The sequence below is a fragment of the Pongo pygmaeus genome, chromosome 6, assembly GCF_028885625.2.
Source record: "Pongo pygmaeus isolate AG05252 chromosome 6, NHGRI_mPonPyg2-v2.0_pri, whole genome shotgun sequence".
NCBI lineage: Eukaryota > Metazoa > Chordata > Mammalia > Primates > Hominidae > Pongo > Pongo pygmaeus.
Genome location: NC_072379.2, coordinates 108,575,433 through 108,581,320, shown reverse-complemented (window position 1 = coordinate 108,581,320; position 5,888 = coordinate 108,575,433).

Here is a 5,888-nt window from a genome sequence, read left to right as displayed (position 1 = left end):
CATAATCCTAATTTTGTGACCTTTAATTAATTTTATAAGGCAATTTCAGTCTCTAAGCAAGGAGGGGTTTAGCTTCCAGAAGGACCGTTATTATCTTTGTTTTAAAGTTAACAAAGGCAGTTATCTTGTGAGGCCAGAAGCAAGATGGAGTCAGTTAGGTTAGATTTCTCTCACTCCTATAATTTTCGCAAGAGCGGTTTCAGGAATAATATCCTACCTAACTTTTCTGCATTTTAATCTCTTCTATTTTGTTAGCCACGGTCTTGAAAGGAAACAAATAGCACACTCAAATTTATTAATTAGAAGAATTTAATAAAATGTTTATAAAGTTGTTGGGATGGTTGGGAAAAAGCAAAAAGAAAGAAAAAATTGCAGTAGTTGGAGGCTAGTAAAAATAGAGGGTGATTACCACACCCAGGCTTGGAGAATCTAGGACAAGAAGTAGTTATCAGACCCAGGGGAGAGCTACATGGTAAGGGCTATGACTATTGGAAGTGCTGGTGAAACATAATGAAAAACAAAATCTGTCAGTTCCGAAAAGTTCTTTACAAAGGCAAAAGGAAAAAAAATTATTATTGAATAAGCATTAAACTAGAACGTGACTTGCATCACAGGCAATTTGCTAAGAGATTTCAAAGGCAGTGAAAAAACTCAGTCTTTTATTCAATACGATACATATATATTCACAAGATAATAACTTGTCCACAAGTAAGACGACTTGACAGCAACATTTCTCATAAACATTTCATCATAAATTCACCTGGCTATTAGGGTGGCCATCATTGTTAGTTAATTGACTATATATGAGGGAAAACTCAACCTCACATTTCTGAATGACAGGAGATAGTTTTGCAACTTAGAGTGAGGTGCCTACTGAAGTTACCCTTCCATTAAAATCTGAAGATAACAGCACTATCTTCTTCGACTACATTTCAAAGAGATGGTCCCCAGGTCTTTAAGTAAGACATTTCTGAGGTAAAAGCTAGCAAAACTCTTATCTAGGTCTTAAAAAGATATACATACATTTCAAATAGATAGAGACAGAATATATAATTGCAAGTTTTCCAGTAAATACTCTAAGGAAGGGGAGAGAAGTCTCTTTCCTTGTTTGCAAAAGGGAGTATGAAACCCCTTATTTTTAATTTGTATTTGACCTTACAAGCAAAATGGAGGAAACCCACAATGACTTGTCAGAAAAGCCAAAGAAATAGTTATCTCGACCTCACTCTTCTTATAGCTTCTAGATCTCCTCTCAGTGCCTGCCTATTAGTGTCTTAATCTTGGCTTTCAGATTTTTGTGAAAGCAATGACTAAAACACATACTAACATACAGGTATATCATTCAGTAGGTGACACAAGAAGTGAGTAGAAGGAACCAGAAAGAATGAAATAAGAAAAGGAAAAGTTAATACAAACATGCATTGCTGAATTTGGTCCTCTCCAGAGGCAAGTGGGGCTTCATCCTTCTTGGGACTTCTCAGTAACACACAGAAAGACTCTTAGATAGGTCAGCAAAAGATTAATGGGAAAAAGCATTTATCCATCACTCCCATTTCCCATTGTTTGAGGGTTAACACAGGGGGTATTAACTTCTTCCACACTTTCAAGTGTGCTTGTAGCAATACCATGTGGGCTTCTGCTGTCATCTCATGTCACAGTAAATGAACTATCAAGGCTTGGGCTTGAAGCAAGAGGCTACTAAAGGGAAGGAAGTAAAAACCTTTAGGTAAATGCTCAGTGAGTTAAAAACCTGTAGGTAAATGCTCAGCTCTAGCTGAAAAGGGGAATGTGAGGCTAAACTCAAGAGGTAGCTAATGTACCTCTGTTGGACATACCCAACTAAGAGCCAAAAGAAAGGAAGTCAGTTGATGCCATACATATGGGGCAAACTCCTGGGGCAGAGAGCAGGATGGAGACTAAATCTGGAGGTGCAAATAGAAGATATTCAATATACTTCCTCTACAGGCTATTTTTAAAACCATTGCCAGAATGATCTTTTTAAAACCTAAGTCAGAGCATATCATTTCCCTGCTCAAAACCGTATTTTCTTACTTCTATTTATGTTTTCTCTACATCACAAATTGAAATCAAATTTGTTAGAAAGCAAATAGATGTTCAGTTGGCAATATATGCAGAATAATTGTGGTGTGCTAAAATGAAATGCCACATAAATATTTGAGGCATGAATATTGCACTGAAAATCACATTTGAACATAGAATTTAGTTACTGTCACTATGTAGTTTTATATATTTGAAAACATGAAAATATTAATCAGTTCTGGAATGTAAAATTAAGCAGATATTTAGCAGCAAAAAAAAAAAAAAGGACAGGATATAGCTCTTAGTTTAAAATTACTGAAAGTCGTGGTATCTTATTAAGAACATTTACCCTGACTGTGGGAATAATCTGCTTTTTAAAATTATTATTATTGACTTGTTTAAAGACTATTTCTAACCATTTAACTTTGAATTTTTGTTTAATATAATGTCCCCACTAAAGATGACTAAATTATGTTCAAATACTTGTATGACCGCGTACTACGGAAAAAGAATTATTTCTATAGCTATTTTTGCCACTATGACAGATAACGGCATTTCAAAAATATAAAGATAGAACATGGTTTCTTTTCTAAGTAAGCTCTCAGCATAGCATAATTGTATATTCTGATAAATGCTATAAATAAAGGTAGAAACAGGTATAATGTCAATACATAGGGCAAATTCTGATTTATTCTTCTGGAGTAAAATGTTACCTCCAGAAGAAGATTTTTGACATACACCTTCAAAGTGAAGCAGGATATGGCAGAGGAAAAGGTACCTAGCATGAAGATTTTAGAAGTCATGGTTTATTAAAAGGCTACTGGTAGTACAGCAAAATATTGGACTTTCAGACAATTTTATGATGAAGATGAGGAAAAATGGACAGTAAGAGTCATACTACTTTAGCTTTATTTGTCCTCTTAAAGAAAGTTTACTCTTTATCCTAAGATGTGATAGCTAGCTACTGAAGGCTTTCCTGCAACGAGCTAATGATGTCAAGTTTACTCTTTAAAGAAAAAAAAAGTACTTTTACATGAAATGCAAGTCTGACTACAGGGGCAATTGGAGCTAGGAAGATCAATTAGAAGCCTATTGCAGTTGCAAAAATGAGAGATATAAGTTCCTGAATTAAATTTCTGGCTATAGAAATGGAAAAAGTGAAGGACTTCATTAGCAACTTAATAGGTAGAATCTATCAAATTGGTAACCCAGGAAACCGAAACCGGGCCAATGAAGAGAGAAATCTAGGGAACTCTCAGGTTTCCAACTTCTGTAACTGGAAGCATGAGAGTCACACAAGGAATGCAGAAAAACTTTTAGGTTAGGTAGAAAAGCCAAGAGATGCAAAGCTACCGTTTCAGTTCTCTATACTTGTTAGAATAAACCTCCCACACTAAGTGCCAGGAAGAAACCACCATCGCTTATGGCCGTAGGATTCCGTGGATCAGGAATTCAGAAAAAGCACCACAGAAATGGTTTGTAGCTGCTCCGTGATGTCTGTGGCCTCATCTGAGAACACTCGAAAGACGAGATGACTCAGACAGCTGTTGTCTAGAACATCTGGAACAGAAGTTCTCAAAATTTGCGCTAAAAACACTTTTGCATGTTTAAAAATTATTGAAGATGCCCAAAGGGTCTTTGTTTATGTGGATTATAACCATCAATATTCACAATATTAGAAATTAAAACAAAAAACTTTTAAAGTACTTATTTTTAAATTTAATTAAAATAGAAATGATCAGCTCTCCAATTGGTGTTGTATATAACTGTGTTAATAGAAATCTTTATTTTCCTGACCAACAAAACACTGTGAGAGGGGTGGCTTTGTTTTCCATTTGGGAAAAATGATTTACTATCTGACATAATAGGAAACAGCCATTTTCTCATGGGTACTTCTGCATCCAATGTTGCAGTGTGTTGTTTTAATTAAAGTATATGAAGAAAATGTGACCTCCCATAGATTTAAAGTTAGAAAAGAAAGGAATATTTTAATAGCTCTTCAGATATTTATGAACATTTTCCTTTTATATGGTACCAAAGCTTGACAGAAGGCGTTTTCTGAAAGTTCAGTTACAGTATGAAATCTGAAACTGTCTTACTGATTTTTTCGGACTCTGCTACATTAAAATCCATTAATCTATCTTACACTTGAATGAATCTTGAATGGGCCTTTTACCCATAAATAATTTTTGTAATGCCATGCACATGTCATTTGAATATGTTGTTTCACTAAGCTATGCAGGTCTTCCAAATGCTGATATATTTCATTGTAAAGTATCCAAAAATACTATTTATTAAAATTATCACCTATTTCATCAGAAGTGCTTTGGGAAGCTGTCAAACTCATAGTAGATAAAACCTCAAAATTTATCATTGACAATCAATGCTGTCAATTATTTTCCTTAAAATAATACTTTTCTTTTTCAAGCAAATATCTTCCAAATACCTAATGCTGAATAATCATAGATTTTGGGTTCATTCTTTCATGTAAAAATGGTGTTCTGTGAAAAAAGCACATATTCCAGCCCTCAATTCAATTGCACAAGTGTTTTTCCTTGAGACAAGTTTCATACTTAGTATGCAGCTTTAATAGTTTGCTAAGGCTATCATAAAAAAAATCACCAACTGTGTAGGTTCATCTACTTTCTTCCCAGTTCTGAAGGCTAGAAGTCAAAGATCAAGGTGTCAGAAGATTTGGTTTCCTCTGAGACTTCTGTCTTTGGCTTGTGGACAGTTACCTTCTCACTGTATGCTTAAGTGGTTTCTTCCATGCACGTGCACCTCTCTCTCTCTCTCTGTCCTAATCTCTTACAAGAATACCTACATTTTAGGCCGGGCACAGTGGCCTAAAATTACACGCCTGTAATTGCAACATTTTGGGAGATCGAGGCGGGTGGATCACTTGAGGTCAGGAGTTCAAGACCAGCCTGGCCAACATAGTGAAACCCCATCTCTACTAAAAATACAAAAATTAGCCAGGCGTGGTGGCACATGCCTGTAATCCCAGCTACTCGGGAGACTGAGGCCGGAGAATCGCTTGAACTTGGGAGGCGGAGGCTGCGGTGAGCTGAGATCGCACCACTGCACTCCAGCCTGGGCTACAGAGTGACACTCCTCTGTCTCAAAAATAAATAAATAAATAAAAATAAAGAATACCTATATATTGGATTAAAGCCCACCCTAAAGACCACATTTTTACTCAAGCACCTCTTCAAAGGCATTATCTTCAAATACTGTCACTTTCTGAAATATGGAGGGTTAGGGCTTCAGTATCTAAATCTTGGGGGAACACAATTCAGCCAAGAACAGCAGAAAAACAGTTTATGTATACTATTCATCATGCCACATAAAATGTTAGAAAAATGAGTATTAAAGAGTTATTTCATAAAATTATTTTTTTTCTGCACCATCAAGGATATGTATGAAGATATGACAATGACATTTTTTTCCTGCAGCTACATGGGAGTGAAGAATTTTAAGATGAATATATCAGTGTGATGCCTCTGTATTGATTCATGCTAAGGCACCAGTGGTTTTACCTATCACTAATTTCACATCACTTCAAATGTCAACACAGTGAAAAGGGTGTAGAGTGTGTTAGCATTAAGAAACAATTCTGATTTCACAGATGTTTTAGAAAAATTTCAGTGGCTCTTGAAGTTCTATGCACTCAACTTTGACAAACACTGATAATTACATACATGACTGCAAATAGATAATTTGAAGGATGGACTTAGCTAGAATGATAAACAGGCATACCTAGACTTGGCTTTTTCACACAGCTTGAGTTACCTTGCAGCATGGAGCTTCCGGATAGTTGGAGATCTTAAATTATATTGTCGTGAATG